The sequence below is a fragment of the Electrophorus electricus genome, chromosome 9 (genome assembly GCF_041902795.1).
Source record: "Electrophorus electricus isolate QZ-2024a chromosome 9, ASM4190279v1, whole genome shotgun sequence".
NCBI classification, from domain to species: domain Eukaryota; kingdom Metazoa; phylum Chordata; class Actinopteri; order Gymnotiformes; family Gymnotidae; genus Electrophorus; species Electrophorus electricus.
In genome coordinates, this window is record NC_137505.1 from 28,453,730 (window position 1) to 28,474,870 (window position 21,141).

The following is a 21,141-nucleotide window of genomic DNA, read 5'->3' on the forward strand; positions in this document are numbered from 1 at the left end:
GCGGAGAAAATGCGCGCGTCGGACGTCATTTCGGCTTAATATCTCTTGTCTCCTTGGGAGTAGAAAGTCTTTTCATGGCTCTTTGGAAAGGGCTGCATCTCCGCTGTAATCGCCTTCGAGCGGCACGCGGATCGAACCCACGGTTTTCACGCTATGATTTTTTTTAAATGTGGTGCGCGGCGGAGAAAATGCGCGCGTCGGACGTCATTGCGGCGTAATATCTCTTGTCTCCTTGGGAGTAGAAAGTCTTTTCATGGCTCTTTGGAAAGGTTTGCATCTCCCCTGTAATCGCCTTTAAGCGGCACGCGGATCGGACCCACCGTTCTCACGCTACGATTTTTTAAACGTGGTGCGCGTCGGAGAATATGCGCGTAATATCTCTTGTCTCCTTGGGAGTAGAAAGTCTGTTCATGGCTCTTTGGAAAGGGCTGTATCTCCCCTGTAATCGCCTTCGAGCGGCACGCGCATCGGAACCATCGTTATCACGCTATGATTTTTTAATGCCGCCAGGGATAGGCCGAAAGCGTGGCAGGTGGCGTTCGTTAGGGACAGTCATGGAGGTGATGCACACCGAGTTGCACGCCATTTGGAGTTGGCCCGGCCTAGATGTGAGCGTTCAAAGTCAGCGCGTTTGTTTAAACTTTCTCCTCCAATTCGTTGCAATTGTACAAGCGTTTCTCGTTCATCCGACTGGAGCGTAACGCTTTATATGTTAATATTTCTGGTCTCCTTGGGAGTAGAAAGTCTGTTCATGGCTCTTTTGAAAGGGATGCATCTCCCCTGTAATCGCCTTCGAGCGGCACGCGGATCGAACCCACGTTTTTCACGCTACGATTTTTTTTAAATGTGTTGCGCGGCGGAGAAAAGACGCGCGCCGGACGTATTTGCGGCTTAATATCTCTTGTCTCATTGGGTGTAGAAAGTCTGTTCATGGCTCTTTGGAAAGGGCTGCATCTCCCCTGTAATCGCCTTCGAGCGGCACGCGGATCGAACCCACGGTTTTCACGCTATGATTTTTTTAAATGTGGTGCGCGGCGGAGGAAATGCGCGCGTCGGACGTCATTTCGGCTTAATATCTCTTGTCTCCTTGGGAGTAGAAAGTCTTTTCATGGCTCTTTGGAAAGGGCTGCATCTCCCTTGTAATCGCCTTTAAGCGGCACGCGGATTGGACCCACCGTTCTTCCGATACGATTTTTTAAATGTGGTGCGCGGCGTAGAAAAGACGCGCGTAGGACGTATTTGCGGCTTAATATCTTTGGGCTCCTTGGGAGTAGGAAGTCTGTTCATGCCTCTTTGGAAAGGGCTGCATCTCCCCTGTAATCGCCTTCGAGCGGCACGCGGATCGAACACACGGTTTTCACGCTATGATTTTTTTAAATGTGGTGCGCGGCGGAGGAAATGCGCGCGTCGGACGTCATTTCGGCTTAATATCTCTTGTCTCCTTGGGAGTAGAAAGTCTTTTCATGGCTCTTTGGAAAGGGCTGCATCTCCCCTGTAATCGCCTTTAAGCGGCACGCGGATCGAACACACGGTTTTCACGCTACGATTTTTTTTAAATGTGTTGCGCGGCGGAGAATAGACGCGCGCCGGACGTATTTGCGGCTTGATATCTCTTGTCTCATTGGGAGTAGAAAGTCTGTTCATGGCTCTTTGGAAAGGTTTGCATCTCCCCTGTAATCGCCTTTAAGCGGCACGCGGATCGGACCCACCGTTCTTACGCTACGATTTTTTAAATGTGGTGCGCGGCGTAGAAAAGACGCGCGTAGGACGTATTTGCGGCTTAATATCTTTGGGCTCTTTGGGAGTAGGAAGTCTGTTCATGCCTCTTTGGAAAGGGCTCCATCTCCCCTGTAATCGCCTTCGAGCGGCACGCGCATCGGAACCATCGTTATCACGCTACGATTTTTTAATGCCGCCAGGGATAGGCCGAAAGCGTGGCAGGTGGCGTTCGTTAGGGACAGTCATGGAGGTGATGCACACCGAGTTGCACGCCATTTGGAGTTGGCCCGGCCTAGATGTGAGCGTTCAAAGTCAGCGCGTTTGTTTAAACTTTCTCCTCCAATTCGTTGCAATTGTACAAGCGTTTCTCGTTCATCCGACTGGAGCGTAACGCTTTATATGTTAATATTTCTGGTCTCCTTGGGAGTAGAAAGTCTGTTCATGGCTCTTTTGAAAGGGATGCATCTCCCCTGTAATCGCCTTCGAGCGGCACGCGGATCGAACCCACGGTTTTCACGCTATGATTTTTTTAAATGTGGTGCGCGGCGGAGGAAATGCGCGCGTCGGACGTCATTTCGGCTTAATATCTCTTGTCTCCTTGGGAGTAGAAAGTCTTTTCATGGCTCTTTGGAAAGGGCTGCATCTCCGCTGTAATCGCCTTCGAGCGGCACGCGGATCGAACCCACGGTTTTCACGCTATGATTTTTTTTAAATGTGGTGCGCGGCGGAGAAAATGCGCGCGTCGGACGTCATTTCGGCTTAATATCTCTTGTCTCCTTGGGAGTAGAAAGTCTTTTCATGGCTCTTTGGAAAGGGCTGCATCTCCGCTGTAATCGCCTTCGAGCGGCACGCGGATCGAACCCACGGTTTTCACGCTATGATTTTTTTTAAATGTGGTGCGCGGCGGAGAAAATGCGCGCGTCGGACGTCATTGCGGCGTAATATCTCTTGTCTCCTTGGGAGTAGAAAGTCTTTTCATGGCTCTTTGGAAAGGTTTGCATCTCCCCTGTAATCGCCTTTAAGCGGCACGCGGATCGGACCCACCGTTCTCACGCTACGATTTTTTAAACGTGGTGCGCGTCGGAGAATATGCGCGTAATATCTCTTGTCTCCTTGGGAGTAGAAAGTCTGTTCATGGCTCTTTGGAAAGGGCTGTATCTCCCCTGTAATCGCCTTCGAGCGGCACGCGCATCGGAACCATCGTTATCACGCTATGATTTTTTAATGCCGCCAGGGATAGGCCGAAAGCGTGGCAGGTGGCGTTCGTTAGGGACAGTCATGGAGGTGATGCACACCGAGTTGCACGCCATTTGGAGTTGGCCCGGCCTAGATGTGAGCGTTCAAAGTCAGCGCGTTTGTTTAAACTTTCTCCTCCAATTCGTTGCAATTGTACAAGCGTTTCTCGTTCATCCGACTGGAGCGTAACGCTTTATATGTTAATATTTCTGGTCTCCTTGGGAGTAGAAAGTCTGTTCATGGCTCTTTTGAAAGGGATGCATCTCCCCTGTAATCGCCTTCGAGCGGCACGCGGATCGAACCCACGTTTTTCACGCTACGATTTTTTTTAAATGTGTTGCGCGGCGGAGAAAAGACGCGCGCCGGACGTATTTGCGGCTTAATATCTCTTGTCTCATTGGGTGTAGAAAGTCTGTTCATGGCTCTTTGGAAAGGGCTGCATCTCCCCTGTAATCGCCTTCGAGCGGCACGCGGATCGAACCCACGGTTTTCACGCTATGATTTTTTTAAATGTGGTGCGCGGCGGAGGAAATGCGCGCGTCGGACGTCATTTCGGCTTAATATCTCTTGTCTCCTTGGGAGTAGAAAGTCTTTTCATGGCTCTTTGGAAAGGGCTGCATCTCCCTTGTAATCGCCTTTAAGCGGCACGCGGATTGGGCCCACCGTTCTTCCGATACGATTTTTTAAATGTGGTGCGCGGCGTAGAAAAGACGCGCGTAGGACGTATTTGCGGCTTAATATCTTTGGGCTCCTTGGGAGTAGGAAGTCTGTTCATGCCTCTTTGGAAAGGGCTGCATCTCCCCTGTAATCGCCTTCGAGCGGCACGCGGATCGAACACACGGTTTTCACGCTATGATTTTTTTAAATGTGGTGCGCGGCGGAGGAAATGCGCGCGTCGGACGTCATTTCGGCTTAATATCTCTTGTCTCCTTGGGAGTAGAAAGTCTTTTCATGGCTCTTTGGAAAGGGCTGCATCTCCCCTGTAATCGCCTTTAAGCGGCACGCGGATCGAACACACGGTTTTCACGCTACGATTTTTTTTAAATGTGTTGCGCGGCGGAGAATAGACGCGCGCCGGACGTATTTGCGGCTTGATATCTCTTGTCTCATTGGGAGTAGAAAGTCTGTTCATGGCTCTTTGGAAAGGTTTGCATCTCCCCTGTAATCGCCTTTAAGCGGCACGCGGATCGGACCCACCGTTCTTACGCTACGATTTTTTAAATGTGGTGCGCGGCGTAGAAAAGACGCGCGTAGGACGTATTTGCGGCTTAATATCTTTGGGCTCTTTGGGAGTAGGAAGTCTGTTCATGCCTCTTTGGAAAGGGCTCCATCTCCCCTGTAATCGCCTTCGAGCGGCACGCGCATCGGAACCATCGTTATCACGCTACGATTTTTTAATGCCGCCAGGGATAGGCCGAAAGCGTGGCAGGTGGCGTTCGTTAGGGACAGTCATGGAGGTGATGCACACCGAGTTGCACGCCATTTGGAGTTGGCCCGGCCTAGATGTGAGCGTTCAAAGTCAGCGCGTTTGTTTAAACTTTCTCCTCCAATTCGTTGCAATTGTACAAGCGTTTCTCGTTCATCCGACTGGAGCGTAACGCTTTATATGTTAATATTTCTGGTCTCCTTGGGAGTAGAAAGTCTGTTCATGGCTCTTTTGAAAGGGATGCATCTCCCCTGTAATCGCCTTCGAGCGGCACGCGGATCGAACCCACGGTTTTCACGCTATGATTTTTTTAAATGTGGTGCGCGGCGGAGGAAATGCGCGCGTCGGACGTCATTTCGGCTTAATATCTCTTGTCTCCTTGGGAGTAGAAAGTCTTTTCATGGCTCTTTGGAAAGGGCTGCATCTCCGCTGTAATCGCCTTCGAGCGGCACGCGGATCGAACCCACGGTTTTCACGCTATGATTTTTTTTAAATGTGGTGCGCGGCGGAGAAAATGCGCGCGTCGGACGTCATTTCGGCTTAATATCTCTTGTCTCCTTGGGAGTAGAAAGTCTTTTCATGGCTCTTTGGAAAGGGCTGCATCTCTGCTGTAATCGCCTTCGAGCGGCACGCGGATCGAACCCACGGTTTTCACGCTATGATTTTTTTTAAATGTGGTGCGCGGCGGAGAAAATGCGCGCGTCGGACGTCATTTCGGCTTAATATCTATTGTCTCCTTGGGAGTAGAAAGTCTTTTCATGGCTCTTTGGAAAGGGCTGCATCTCCCTTGTAATCGCCTTTAAGCGGCACGCGGATCGAACCCACGGTTTTCACGCTACGATTTTTTTTAAATGTGTTGCGCGGCGGAGAATAGACGCGCGCCGGACGTATTTGCGGCTTGATATCTCTTGTCTCATTGGGAGTAGAAAGTCTGTTCATGGCTCTTTGGAAAGGGCTGCATCTCCCCTGTAATCGCCTTCGAGCGGCACGCGGATCGAACCCACGGTTTTCACGCTATGATTTTTTTAAATGTGTTGCGCGTCGGAGAAAATGCGCGCGTCGGACGTCATTGCGGCGTAATATCTCTTGTCTCCTTGGGAGTAGAAAGTCTTTTCATGGCTCTTTGGAAAGGTTTGCATCTCCCCTGTAATCGCCTTTAAGCGGCACGCGGATCGGACCCACCGTTCTCACGCTACGATTTTTTAAACGTGGTGCGCGTCGGAGAATATGCGCGTAATATCTCTTGTCTCCTTGGGAGTAGAAAGTCTGTTCATGGCTCTTTGGAAAGGGCTGTATCTCCCCTGTAATCGCCTTCGAGCGGCACGCGCATCGGAACCATCGTTATCACGCTACGATTTTTTAATGCCGCCAGGGATAGGCCGAAAGCGTGGCAGGTGGCGTTCGTTAGGGACAGTCATGGAGGTGATGCACACCGAGTTGCACGCCATTTGGAGTTGGCCCGGCCTAGATGTGAGCGTTCAAAGTCAGCGCGTTTGTTTAAACTTTCTCCTCCAATTCGTTGCAATTGTACAAGCGTTTCTCGTTCATCCGACTGGAGCGTAACGCTTTATATGTTAATATTTCTGGTCTCCTTGGGAGTAGAAAGTCTGTTCATGGCTCTTTTGAAAGGGATGCATCTCCCCTGTAATCGCCTTCGAGCGGCACGCGGATCGAACCCACGTTTTTCACGCTACGATTTTTTTTAAATGTGTTGCGCGGCGGAGAAAAGACGCGCGCCGGACGTATTTGCGGCTTAATATCTCTTGTCTCATTGGGTGTAGAAAGTCTGTTCATGGCTCTTTGGAAAGGGCTGCATCTCCCCTGTAATCGCCTTCGAGCGGCACGCGGATCGAACACACGGTTTTCACGCTATGATTTTTTTAAATGTGGTGCGCGGCGGAGGAAATGCGCGCGTCGGACGTCATTTCGGCTTAATATCTCTTGTCTCCTTGGGAGTAGAAAGTCTTTTCATGGCTCTTTGGAAAGGGCTGCATCTCCCCTGTAATCGCCTTTAAGCGGCACGCGGATCGAACACACGGTTTTCACGCTACGATTTTTTTTAGATGTGTTGCGCGGCGGAGAATAGACGCGCGCCGGACGTATTTGCGGCTTGATATCTCTTGTCTCATTGGGAGTAGAAAGTCTGTTCATGGCTCTTTGGAAAGGTTTGCATCTCCCCTGTAATCGCCTTTAAGCGGCACGCGGATCGGACCCACCGTTCTCACGCTACGATTTTTTAAACGTGGTGCGCGTCGGAGAAAATGCGCGTAATATCTCTTGTCTCCTTGGGAGTAGAAAGTCTGTTCATGGCTCTTTGGAAAGGGCTGTATCTCCCCTGTAATCGCCTTCGAGCGGCACGCGCATCGGAACCATCGTTATCACGCTACGATTTTTTAATGCCGCCAGGGATAGGCCGAAAGCGTGGCAGGTGGCGTTCGTTAGGGACAGTCATGGAGGTGATGCACACCGAGTTGCACGCCATTTGGAGTTGGCCCGGCCTAGATGTGAGCGTTCAAAGTCAGCGCGTTTGTTTAAACTTTCTCCTCCAATTCGTTGCAATTGTACAAGCGTTTCTCGTTCATCCGACTGGAGCGTAACGCTTTATATGTTAATATTTCTGGTCTCCTTGGGAGTAGAAAGTCTGTTCATGGCTCTTTTGAAAGGGATGCATCTCCCCTGTAATCGCCTTCGAGCGGCACGCGGATCGAACCCACGTTTTTCACGCTACGATTTTTTTTAAATGTGTTGCGCGGCGGAGAAAAGACGCGCGCCGGACGTATTTGCGGCTTAATATCTCTTGTCTCATTGGGTGTAGAAAGTCTGTTCATGGCTCTTTGGAAAGGGCTGCATCTCCCCTGTAATCGCCTTCGAGCGGCACGCGGATCGAACCCACGGTTTTCACGCTATGATTTTTTTAAATGTGGTGCGCGGCGGAGGAAATGCGCGCGTCGGACGTCATTTCGGCTTAATATCTCTTGTCTCCTTGGGAGTAGAAAGTCTTTTCATGGCTCTTTGGAAAGGGCTGCATCTCCCTTGTAATCGCCTTTAAGCGGCACGCGGATTGGACCCACCGTTCTTCCGATACGATTTTTTAAATGTGGTGCGCGGCGTAGAAAAGACGCGCGTAGGACGTATTTGCGGCTTAATATCTTTGGGCTCCTTGGGAGTAGGAAGTCTGTTCATGCCTCTTTGGAAAGGGCTGCATCTCCCCTGTAATCGCCTTCGAGCGGCACGCGGATCGAACACACGGTTTTCACGCTATGATTTTTTTAAATGTGGTGCGCGGCGGAGGAAATGCGCGCGTCGGACGTCATTTCGGCTTAATATCTCTTGTCTCCTTGGGAGTAGAAAGTCTTTTCATGGCTCTTTGGAAAGGGCTGCATCTCCCCTGTAATCGCCTTTAAGCGGCACGCGGATCGAACACACGGTTTTCACGCTACGATTTTTTTTAAATGTGTTGCGCGGCGGAGAATAGACGCGCGCCGGACGTATTTGCGGCTTGATATCTCTTGTCTCATTGGGAGTAGAAAGTCTGTTCATGGCTCTTTGGAAAGGTTTGCATCTCCCCTGTAATCGCCTTTAAGCGGCACGCGGATCGGACCCACCGTTCTTACGCTACGATTTTTTAAATGTGGTGCGCGGCGTAGAAAAGACGCGCGTAGGACGTATTTGCGGCTTAATATCTTTGGGCTCTTTGGGAGTAGGAAGTCTGTTCATGCCTCTTTGGAAAGGGCTCCATCTCCCCTGTAATCGCCTTCGAGCGGCACGCGCATCGGAACCATCGTTATCACGCTACGATTTTTTAATGCCGCCAGGGATAGGCCGAAAGCGTGGCAGGTGGCGTTCGTTAGGGACAGTCATGGAGGTGATGCACACCGAGTTGCACGCCATTTGGAGTTGGCCCGGCCTAGATGTGAGCGTTCAAAGTCAGCGCGTTTGTTTAAACTTTCTCCTCCAATTCGTTGCAATTGTACAAGCGTTTCTCGTTCATCCGACTGGAGCGTAACGCTTTATATGTTAATATTTCTGGTCTCCTTGGGAGTAGAAAGTCTGTTCATGGCTCTTTTGAAAGGGATGCATCTCCCCTGTAATCGCCTTCGAGCGGCACGCGGATCGAACCCACGGTTTTCACGCTATGATTTTTTTAAATGTGGTGCGCGGCGGAGGAAATGCGCGCGTCGGACGTCATTTCGGCTTAATATCTCTTGTCTCCTTGGGAGTAGAAAGTCTTTTCATGGCTCTTTGGAAAGGGCTGCATCTCCGCTGTAATCGCCTTCGAGCGGCACGCGGATCGAACCCACGGTTTTCACGCTATGATTTTTTTTAAATGTGGTGCGCGGCGGAGAAAATGCGCGCGTCGGACGTCATTTCGGCTTAATATCTCTTGTCTCCTTGGGAGTAGAAAGTCTTTTCATGGCTCTTTGGAAAGGGCTGCATCTCCGCTGTAATCGCCTTCGAGCGGCACGCGGATCGAACCCACGGTTTTCACGCTATGCTTTTTTTTAAATGTGGTGCGCGGCGGAGAAAATGCGCGCGTCGGACGTCATTTCGGCTTAATATCTATTGTCTCCTTGGGAGTAGAAAGTCTTTTCATGGCTCTTTGGAAAGGGCTGCATCTCCCTTGTAATCGCCTTTAAGCGGCACGCGGATCGAACCCACGGTTTTCACGCTACGATTTTTTTTAAATGTGTTGCGCGGCGGAGAATAGACGCGCGCCGGACGTATTTGCGGCTTGATATCTCTTGTCTCATTGGGAGTAGAAAGTCTGTTCATGGCTCTTTGGAAAGGGCTGCATCTCCCCTGTAATCGCCTTCGAGCGGCACGCGGATCGAACCCACGGTTTTCACGCTATGATTTTTTTAAATGTGTTGCGCGTCGGAGAAAATGCGCGCGTCGGACGTCATTGCGGCTTAATATCTCTTGTCTCCTTGGGAGTAGAAAGTCTTTTCATGGCTCTTTGGAAAGGTTTGCATCTCCCCTGTAATCGCCTTTAAGCGGCACGCGGATCTGACCCACCGTTCTTACGCTACGATTTTTTAAATGTGGTGCGCGGCGTAGAAAAGACGTGCGTAGGACGTATTTGCGGCTTAATATCTTTGGGCTCCTTGGGAGTAGGAAGTCTGTTCATGCCTCTTTGGAAAGGGCTCCATCTCCCCTGTAATCGCCTTCGAGCGGCACGCGGATCGAACCCACGGTTTTCACGCTATGATTTTTTTAAATGTGCTGCGCGGCGGAGAAAATGCGCGCGTCGGACGTCATTGCGGCTTAATATCTCTTGTCTCCTTGGGAGTAGGAAGTCTGTTCATGCCTCTTTGGAAAGGGTTGCATCTCCCCTGTAATCGCCTTTAAGCGGCACGCGGATCGGACCCACCGTTCTCACGCTACGATTTTTTAAACGTGGTGCGCGTCGGAGAAAATGCGCGTAATATCTCTTGTCTCCTTGGGAGTAGAAAGTCTGTTCATGGCTCTTTGGAAAGGGCTGTATCTCCCCTGTAATCGCCTTCGAGCGGCACGCGCATCGGAACCATCGTTATCACGCTACGATTTTTTAATGCCGCCAGGGATAGGCCGAAAGCGTGGCAGGTGGCGTTCGTTAGGGACAGTCATGGAGGTGATGCACACCGAGTTGCACGCCATTTGGAGTTGGCCCGGCCTAGATGTGAGCGTTCAAAGTCAGCGCGTTTGTTTAAACTTTCTCCTCCAATTCGTTGCAATTGTACAAGCGTTTCTCGTTCATCCGACTGGAGCGTAACGCTTTATAAGTTAATATTTCTGGTCTCCTTGGGAGTAGAAAGTCTGTTCATGGCTCTTTGGAAAGGGCTGCATCTCCCCTGTAATCGCCTTCGAGCGGCACGCGGATCGAACCCACGGTTTTTACGCTATGATTTTTTTAAATGTGGTGCGCGGCGGAGGAAATGCGCGCGTCGGACGTCATTTCGGCTTAATATCTCTTGTCTCCTTGGGAGTAGAAAGTCTTTTCATGGCTCTTTGGAAAGGGCTGCATCTCCGCTGTAATCGCCTTCGAGCGGCACGCGGATCGAACCCACGGTTTTCACGCTATGATTTTTTTAAATGTGGTGCGCGGCGGAGAAAATGCGCGCTTCGGACGTCATTTCGGCTTAATATCTATTGTCTCCTTGGGAGTAGAAAGTCTTTTCATGGCTCTTTGGAAAGGTTTGCATCTCCCTTGTAATCGCCTTTAAGCGGCACGCGGATTGGACCCACCGTTCTTCCGATACGATTTTTTAAATGTGGTGCGCGGCGTAGAAAAGACGCGCGTAGGACGTATTTGCGGCTTAATATCTTTGGGCTCCTTGGGAGTAGGAAGTCTGTTCATGCCTCTTTGGAAAGGGCTGCATCTCCCCTGTAATCGCCTTCGAGCGGCACGCGGATCGAACCCACGGTTTTCACGCTATGATTTTTTTAAATGTGGTGCGCGGCGGAGGAAATGCGCGCGTCGGACGTCATTTCGGCTTAATATCTCTTGTCTCCTTGGGAGTAGAAAGTCTTTTCATGGCTCTTTGGAAAGGGCTGCATCTCCCCTGTAATCGCCTTTAAGCGGCACGCGGATCGAACCCACGGTTTTCACGCTACGATTTTTTTTAAATGTGTTGCGCGGCGGAGAATAGCCGCGCGCCGGACGTATTTGCGGCTTGATATCTCTTGTCTCATTGGGAGTAGAAAGTCTGTTCATGGCTCTTTGGAAAGGGCTGCATCTCCCCTGTAATCGCCTTCGAGCGGCACGCGGATCGAACCCACGGTTTTCACGCTATGATTTTTTTAAATGTGTTGCGCGTCGGAGAAAATGCGCGCGTCGGACGTCATTGCGGCTTAATATCTCTTGTCTCCTTGGGAGTAGAAAGTCTTTTCATGGCTCTTTGGAAAGGTTTGCATCTCCCCTGTAATCGCCTTTAAGCGGCACGCGGATCGGACCCACCGTTCTCACGCTACGATTTTTTAAACGTGGTGCGCGTCGGAGAATATGCGCGTAATATCTCTTGTCTCCTTGGGAGTAGAAAGTCTGTTCATGGCTCTTTGGAAAGGGCTGTATCTCCCCTGTAATCGCCTTCGAGCGGCCCGCGCATCGGAACCATCGTTATCACGCTACGATTTTTTAATGCCGCCAGGGATAGGCCGAAAGCGTGGCAGGTGGCGTTCGTTAGGGACAGTCATGGAGGTGATGCACACCGAGTTGCACGCCATTTGGAGTTGGCCCGGCCTAGATGTGAGCGTTCAAAGTCAGCGCGTTTGTTTAAACTTTCTCCTCCAATTCGTTGCAATTGTACAAGCGTTTCTCGTTCATCCGACTGGAGCGTAACGCTTTATATGTTAATATTTCTGGTCTCCTTGGGAGTAGAAAGTCTGTTCATGGCTCTTTTGAAAGGGATGCATCTCCCCTGTAATCGCCTTCGAGCGGCACGCGGATCGAACCCACGTTTTTCACGCTACGATTTTTTTTAAATGTGCTGCGCGGCGGAGAAAAGACGCGCGCCGGACGTATTTGCGGCTTAATATCTCTTGTCTCATTGGGTGTAGAAAGTCTGTTCATGTCTCTTTGGTAAGGGCTGCATCTCCCCTGTAATCGCCTTCGAGCGGCACGCGGATCGAACCCACGGTTTTCACGCTATGATTTTTTTAAATGTGGTGCGCGGCGGAGGAAATGCGCGCGTCGGACGTCATTTCGGCTTAATATCTCTTGTCTCCTTGGGAGTAGAAAGTCTTTTCATGGCTCTTTGGAAAGGGCTGCATTTCCCTTGTAATCGCCTTTAAGCGGCTCGCGGATCGGACCCACCGATCTCACGCTACGATTTTTTAAACGTGGTGCGCGTCGGAGAAAATGCGCTCGTCGGACGTCATTGCGGCTTAATATCTCTTGTCTCCTTGGGGGTAGAAAGTCTGTTCATGGCTCTTTGGAAAGGTTTGCATCTCCCTTGTAATCGCCTTTAAGCGGCACGCGGATTGGACCCACCGTTCTTCCGATACGATTTTTTAAATGTGGTGCGCGGCGTAGAAAAGACGCGCGTAGGACGTATTTGCGGCTTAATATCTTTGGGCTCCTTGGGAGTAGGAAGTCTGTTCATGCCTCTTTGGAAAGGGCTGCATCTCCCCTGTAATCGCCTTCGAGCGGCACGCGGATCGAACACACGGTTTTCACGCTATGATTTTTTTAAATGTGGTGCGCGGCGGAGGAAATGCGCGCGTCGGACGTCATTTCGGCTTAATATCTCTTGTCTCCTTGGGAGTAGAAAGTCTTTTCATGGCTCTTTGGAAAGGGCTGCATCTCCCCTGTAATCGCCTTTAAGCGGCACGCGGATCGAACACACGGTTTTCACGCTACGATTTTTTTTAAATGTGTTGCGCGGCGGAGAATAGACGCGCGCCGGACGTATTTGCGGCTTGATATCTCTTGTCTCATTGGGAGTAGAAAGTCTGTTCATGGCTCTTTGGAAAGGTTTGCATCTCCCCTGTAATCGCCTTTAAGCGGCACGCGGATCGGACCCACCGTTCTTACGCTACGATTTTTTAAATGTGGTGCGCGGCGTAGAAAAGACGCGCGTAGGACGTATTTGCGGCTTAATATCTTTGGGCTCTTTGGGAGTAGGAAGTCTGTTCATGCCTCTTTGGAAAGGGCTCCATCTCCCCTGTAATCGCCTTCGAGCGGCACGCGCATCGGAACCATCGTTATCACGCTACGATTTTTTAATGCCGCCAGGGATAGGCCGAAAGCGTGGCAGGTGGCGTTCGTTAGGGACAGTCATGGAGGTGATGCACACCGAGTTGCACGCCATTTGGAGTTGGCCCGGCCTAGATGTGAGCGTTCAAAGTCAGCGCGTTTGTTTAAACTTTCTCCTCCAATTCGTTGCAATTGTACAAGCGTTTCTCGTTCATCCGACTGGAGCGTAACGCTTTATATGTTAATATTTCTGGTCTCCTTGGGAGTAGAAAGTCTGTTCATGGCTCTTTTGAAAGGGATGCATCTCCCCTGTAATCGCCTTCGAGCGGCACGCGGATCGAACCCACGGTTTTCACGCTATGATTTTTTTAAATGTGGTGCGCGGCGGAGGAAATGCGCGCGTCGGACGTCATTTCGGCTTAATATCTCTTGTCTCCTTGGGAGTAGAAAGTCTTTTCATGGCTCTTTGGAAAGGGCTGCATCTCCGCTGTAATCGCCTTCGAGCGGCACGCGGATCGAACCCACGGTTTTCACGCTATGATTTTTTTTAAATGTGGTGCGCGGCGGAGAAAATGCGCGCGTCGGACGTCATTTCGGCTTAATATCTCTTGTCTCCTTGGGAGTAGAAAGTCTTTTCATGGCTCTTTGGAAAGGGCTGCATCTCCGCTGTAATCGCCTTCGAGCGGCACGCGGATCGAACCCACGGTTTTCACGCTATGATTTTTTTTAAATGTGGTGCGCGGCGGAGAAAATGCGCGCGTCGGACGTCATTTCGGCTTAATATCTATTGTCTCCTTGGGAGTAGAAAGTCTTTTCATGGCTCTTTGGAAAGGGCTGCATCTCCCTTGTAATCGCCTTTAAGCGGCACGCGGATCGAACCCACGGTTTTCACGCTACGATTTTTTTTAAATGTGTTGCGCGGCGGAGAATAGACGCGCGCCGGACGTATTTGCGGCTTGATATCTCTTGTCTCATTGGGAGTAGAAAGTCTGTTCATGGCTCTTTGGAAAGGGCTGCATCTCCCCTGTAATCGCCTTCGAGCGGCACGCGGATCGAACCCACGGTTTTCACGCTATGATTTTTTTAAATGTGTTGCGCGTCGGAGAAAATGCGCGCGTCGGACGTCATTGCGGCGTAATATCTCTTGTCTCCTTGGGAGTAGAAAGTCTTTTCATGGCTCTTTGGAAAGGTTTGCATCTCCCCTGTAATCGCCTTTAAGCGGCACGCGGATCGGACCCACCGTTCTCACGCTACGATTTTTTAAACGTGGTGCGCGTCGGAGAAAATGCGCGTAATATCTCTTGTCTCCTTGGGAGTAGAAAGTCTGTTCATGGCTCTTTGGAAAGGGCTGCATCTACCTTGTAATCGCCTTTAAGCGGCACGCGGATTGGACCCACCGTTCTTCCGATACGATTTTTTAAATGTGGTGCGCGGCGTAGAAAAGACGCGCGTAGGACGTATTTGCGGCTTAATATCTTTGGGCTCCTTGGGAGTAGGAAGTCTGTTCATGCCTCTTTGGAAAGGGCTGCATCTCCCCTGTAATCGCCTTCGAGCGGCACGCGGATCGAACCCACGGTTTTCACGCTACGATTTTTTTTAAATGTGTTGCGCGGCGGAGAATAGACGCGCGCCGGACGTATTTGCGGCTTGATATCTCTTGTCTCATTGGGAGTAGAAAGTCTGTTCATGGCTCTTTGGAAAGGTTTGCATCTCCCCTGTAATCACCTTTAAGCGGCACGCGGATCGGACCCACCGTTCTTACGCTACGATTTTTTAAATGTGGTGCGCGGCGTAGAAAAGACGCGCGTAGGACGTATTTGCGGCTTAATATCTTTGGGCTCTTTGGGAGTAGGAAGTCTGTTCATGCCTCTTTGGAAAGGGCTGCATCTCCCCTGTAATCGCCTTCGAGCGGCACGCGCATCGGAACCATCGTTATCACGCTACGATTTTTTAATGCCGCCAGGGATAGGCCGAAAGCGTGGCAGGTGGCGTTCGTTAGGGACAGTCATGGAGGTGATGCACACCGAGTTGCACGCCATTTGGAGTTGGCCCGGCCTAGATGTGAGCGTTCAAAGTCAGCGCGTTTGTTTAAACTTTCTCCTCCAATTCGTTGCAATTGTACAAGCGTTTCTCGTTCATCCGACTGGAGCGTAACGCTTTATATGTTAATATTTCTGGTCTCCTTGGGAGTAGAAAGGCTGTTCATGGCTCTTTTGAAAGGGATGCATCTCCCCTGTAATCGCCTTCGAGCGGCACGCGGATCGAACCCACGGTTTTCACGCTATGATTTTTTTAAATGTGGTGCGCGGCGGAGGAAATGCGCGCGTCGGACGTCATTTCGGCTTAATATCTCTTGTCTCCTTGGGAGTAGAAAGTCTTTTCATGGCTCTTTGGAAAGGGCTGCATCTCCGCTGTAATCGCCTTCGAGCGGCACGCGGATCGAACCCACGGTTTTCACGCTATGATTTTTTTTAAATGTGGTGCGCGGCGGAGAAAATGCGCGCGTCGGACGTCATTTCGGCTTAATATCTATTGTCTCCTTGGGAGTAGAAAGTCTTTTCATGGCTCTTTGGAAAGGGCTGCATCTCCCTTGTAATCGCCTTCGAGCGGCACGCGGATCGAACCCACGGTTTTCACGCTATGATTTTTTTAAATGTGTTGCGCGTCGGAGAAAATGCGCGCGTCGGACGTCATTGCGGCTTAATATCTCTTGTCTCCTTGGGAGTAGAAAGTCTTTTCATGGCTCTTTGGAAAGGTTTGCATCTCCCCTGTAATCGCCTTTAAGCGGCACGCGGATCGGACCCACCGTTCTCACGCTACGATTTTTTAAACGTGGTGCGCGTCGGAGAATATGCGCGTAATATCTCTTGTCTCCTTGGGAGTAGAAAGTCTGTTCATGGCTCTTTGGAAAGGGCTGCATCTCCCTTGTAATCGCCTTTAAGCGGCACGCGGATTGGACCCACCGTTCTTCCGATACGATTTTTTAAATGTGGTGCGCGGCGTAGAAAAGACGCGCGTAGGACGTATTTGCGGCTTAATATCTTTGGGCTCCTTGGGAGTAGGAAGTCTGTTCATGCCTCTTTGGAAAGGGCTGCATCTCCCCTGTAATCGCCTTCGAGCGGCACGCGGATCGAACACACGGTTTTCACGCTATGATTTTTTTAAATGTGGTGCGCGGCGGAGGAAATGCGCGCGTCGGACGTCATTTCGGCTTAATATCTCTTGTCTCCTTGGGAGTAGAAAGTCTTTTCATGGCTCTTTGGAAAGGGCTGCATCTCCCCTGTAATCGCCTTTAAGCGGCACGCGGATCGAACACACGGTTTTCACGCTACGATTTTTTTTAAATGTGTTGCGCGGCGGAGAATAGACGCGCGCCGGACGTATTTGCGGCTTGATATCTCTTGTCTCATTGGGAGTAGAAAGTCTGTTCATGGCTCTTTGGAAAGGTTTGCATCTCCCCTGTAATCGCCTTTAAGCGGCACGCGGATCGGACCCACCGTTCTTACGCTACGATTTTTTAAATGTGGTGCGCGGCGTAGAAAAGACGCGCGTAGGACGTATTTGCGGCTTAATATCTTTGGGCTCTTTGGGAGTAGGAAGTCTGTTCATGCCTCTTTGGAAAGGGCTCCATCTCCCCTGTAATCGCCTTCGAGCGGCACGCGCATCGGAACCGTCGTTATCACGCTACGATTTTTTAATGCCGCCAGGGATAGGCCGAAAGCGTGGCAGGTGGCGTTCGTTAGGGACAGTCATGGAGGTGATGCACACCGAGTTGCACGCCATTTGGAGTTGGCCCGGCCTAGATGTGAGCGTTCAAAGTCAGCGCGTTTGTTTAAACTTTCTCCTCCAATTCGTTGCAATTGTACAAGCGTTTCTCGTTCATCCGACTGGAGCGTAACGCTTTATATGTTAATATTTCTGGTCTCCTTGGGAGTAGAAAGTCTGTTCATGGCTCTTTTGAAAGGGATGCATCTCCCCTGTAATCGCCTTCGAGCGGCACGCGGATCGAACCCACGGTTTTCACGCTATGATTTTTTTAAATGTGGTGCGCGGCGGAGGAAATGCGCGCGTCGGACGTCATTTCGGCTTAATATCTCTTGTCTCCTTGGGAGTAGAAAGTCTTTTCATGGCTCTTTGGAAAGGGCTGCATCTCCGCTGTAATCGCCTTCGAGCAGCACGCGGATCGAACCCACGGTTTTCACGCTATGATTTTTTTTAAATGTGGTGCGCGGCGGAGAAAATGCGCGCGTCGGACGTCATTTCGGCTTAATATCTCTTGTCTCCTTGGGAGTAGAAAGTCTTTTCATGGCTCTTTGGAAAGGGCTGCATCTCCCCTGTAATCGCCTTTAAGCGGCACGCGGATCGAACCCACGGTTTTCACGCTACGATTTTTTTTAAATGTGTTGCGCGGCGGAGAATAGACGCGCGCCGGACGTATTTGCGGCTTGATATCTCTTGTCTCATTGGGAGTAGAAAGTCTGTTCATGGCTCTTTGGAAAGGGCTGCATCTCCCCTGTAATCGCCTTCGAGCGGCACGCGGATCGAACCCACGGTTTTCACGCTATGATTTTTTTAAATGTGTTGCGCGTTGGAGAAAATGCGCGCGTCGGACGTCATTGCGGCGTAATATCTCTTGTCTCCTTGGGAGTAGAAAGTCTTTTCATGGCTCTTTGGAAAGGTTTGCATCTCCCCTGTAATCGCCTTTAAGCGGCACGCGGATCGGACCCACCGTTCTCACGCTACGATTTTTTAAACGTGGTGCGCGTCGGAGAAAATGCGCGTAATATCTCTTGTCTCCTTGGGAGTAGAAAGTCTGTTCATGGCTCTTTGGAAAGGGCTGTATCTCCCCTGTAATCGCCTTCGAGCGGCACGCGCATCGGAACCATCGTTATCACGCTACGATTTTTTAATGCCGCCAGGGATAGGCCGAAAGCGTGGCAGGTGGCGTTCGTTAGGGACAGTCATGGAGGTGATGCACACCGAGTTGCACGCCATTTGGAGTTGGCCCGGCCTAGATGTGAGCGTTCAAAGTCAGCGCGTTTGTTTAAACTTTCTCCTCCAATTCGTTGCAATTGTACAAGCGTTTCTCGTTCATCCGACTGGAGCGTAACGCTTTATATGTTAATATTTCTGGTCTCCTTGGGAGTAGAAAGTCTGTTCATGGCTCTTTTGAAAGGGATGCATCTCCCCTGTAATCGCCTTCGAGCGGCACGCGGATCGAACCCACGGTTTTCACGCTATGATTTTTTTAAATGTGGTGCGCGGCGGAGGAAATGCGCGCGTCGGACGTCATTTCGGCTTAATATCTCTTGTCTCCTTGGGAGTAGAAAGTCTTTTCATGGCTCTTTGGAAAGGGCTGCATCTCCGCTGTAATCGCCTTCGAGCGGCACGCGGATCGAACCCACGGTTTTCACGCTATGATTTTTTTTAAATGTGGTGCGCGGCGGAGAAAATGCGCGCGTCGGACGTCATTTCGGCTTAATATCTCTTGTCTCCTTGGGAGTAGAAAGTCTTTTCATGGCTCTTTGGAAAGGGCTGCATCTCCGCTGTAATCGCCTTCGAGCGGCACGCGGATCGAACCCACGGTTTTCACGCTATGCTTTTTTTTAAATGTGGTGCGCGGCGGAGAAAATGCGCGCGTCGGACGTCATTTCGGCTTAATATCTATTGTCTCCTTGGGAGTAGAAAGTCTTTTCATGGCTCTTTGGAAAGGGCTGCATCTCCCTTGTAATCGCCTTTAAGCGGCACGCGGATCGAACCCACGGTTTTCACGCTACGATTTTTTTTAAATGTGTTGCGCGGCGGAGAATAGACGCGCGCCGGACGTATTTGCGGCTTGATATCTCTTGTCTCATTGGGAGTAGAAAGTCTGTTCATGGCTCTTTGGAAAGGGCTGCATCTCCCCTGTAATCGCCTTCGAGCGGCACGCGGATCGAACCCACGGTTTTCACGCTATGATTTTTTTAAATGTGTTGCGCGTCGGAGAAAATGCGCGCGTCGGACGTCATTGCGGCTTAATATCTCTTGTCTCCTTGGGAGTAGAAAGTCTTTTCATGGCTCTTTGGAAAGGTTTGCATCTCCCCTGTAATCGCCTTTAAGCGGCACGCGGATCTGACCCACCGTTCTTACGCTACGATTTTTTAAATGTGGTGCGCGGCGTAGAAAAGACGTGCGTAGGACGTATTTGCGGCTTAATATCTTTGGGCTCCTTGGGAGTAGGAAGTCTGTTCATGCCTCTTTGGAAAGGGCTCCATCTCCCCTGTAATCGCCTTCGAGCGGCACGCGGATCGAACCCACGGTTTTCACGCTATGATTTTTTTAAATGTGCTGCGCGGCGGAGAAAATGCGCGCGTCGGACGTCATTGCGGCTTAATATCTCTTGTCTCCTTGGGAGTAGGAAGTCTGTTCATGCCTCTTTGGAAAGGGTTGCATCTCCCCTGTAATCGCCTTTAAGCGGCACGCGGATCGGACCCACCGTTCTCACGCTACGATTTTTTAAACGTGGTGCGCGTCGGAGAAAATGCGCGTAATATCTCTTGTCTCCTTGGGAGTAGAAAGTCTGTTCATGGCTCTTTGGAAAGGGCTGTATCTCCCCTGTAATCGCCTTCGAGCGGCACGCGCATCGGAACCATCGTTATCACGCTACGATTTTTTAATGCCGCCAGGGATAGGCCGAAAGCGTGGCAGGTGGCGTTCGTTAGGGACAGTCATGGAGGTGATGCACACCGAGTTGCACGCCATTTGGAGTTGGCCCGGCCTAGATGTGAGCGTTCAAAGTCAGCGCGTTTGTTTAAACTTTCTCCTCCAATTCGTTGCAATTGTACAAGCGTTTCTCGTTCATCCGACTGGAGCGTAACGCTTTATAAGTTAATATTTCTGGTCTCCTTGGGAGTAGAAAGTCTGTTCATGGCTCTTTTGAAAGGGATGCATCTCCCCTGTAATCGCCTTCGAGCGGCACGCGGATCGAACCCACGTTTTTCACGCTACGATTTTTTTTAAATGTGTTGCGCGGCGGAGAAAAGACGCGCGCCGGACGTATTTGCGGCTTAATATCTCTTGTCTCATTGGGTGTAGAAAGTCTGTTCATGGCTCTTTGGAAAGGGCTGCATCTCCCCTGTAATCGCCTTCGAGCGGCACGCGGATCGAACCCACGGTTTTCACGCTATGATTTTTTTAAATGTGGTGCGCGGCGGAGGAAATGCGCGCGTCGGACGTCATTTCGGCTTAATATCTCTTGTCTCCTTGGGAGTAGAAAGTCTTTTCATGGCTCTTTGGAAAGGGCTGCATCTCCCTTGTAATCGCCTTTAAGCGGCACGCGGATTGGACCCACCGTTCTTCCGATACGATTTTTTAAATGTGGTGCGCGGCGTAGAAAAGACGCGCGTAGGACGTATTTGCGGCTTAATATCTTTGGGCTCCTTGGGAGTAGGAAGTCTGTTCATGCCTCTTTGGAAAGGGCTGCATCTCCCCTGTAATCGCCTTCGAGCGGCACGCGGATCGAACACACGGTTTTCACGCTATGATTTTTTTAAATGTGGTGCGCGGCGGAGGAAATGCGCGCGTCGGACGTCATTTCGGCTTAATATCTCTTGTCTCCTTGGGAGTAGAAAGTCTTTTCATGGCTCTTTGGAAAGGGCTGCATCTCCCCTGTAATCGCCTTTAAGCGGCACGCGGATCGAACACACGGTTTTCACGCTACGATTTTTTTTAAATGTGTTGCGCGGCGGAGAATAGACGCGCGCCGGACGTATTTGCGGCTTGATATCTCTTGTCTCATTGGGAGTAGAAAGTCTGTTCATGGCTCTTTGGAAAGGTTTGCATCTCCCCTGTAATCGCCTTTAAGCGGCACGCGGATCGGACCCACCGTTCTTACGCTACGATTTTTTAAATGTGGTGCGCGGCGTAGAAAAGACGCGCGTAGGACGTATTTGCGGCTTAATATCTTTGGGCTCTTTGGGAGTAGGAAGTCTGTTCATGCCTCTTTGGAAAGGGCTCCATCTCCCCTGTAATCGCCTTCGAGCGGCACGCGCATCGGAACCATCGTTATCACGCTACGATTTTTTAATGCCGCCAGGGATAGGCCGAA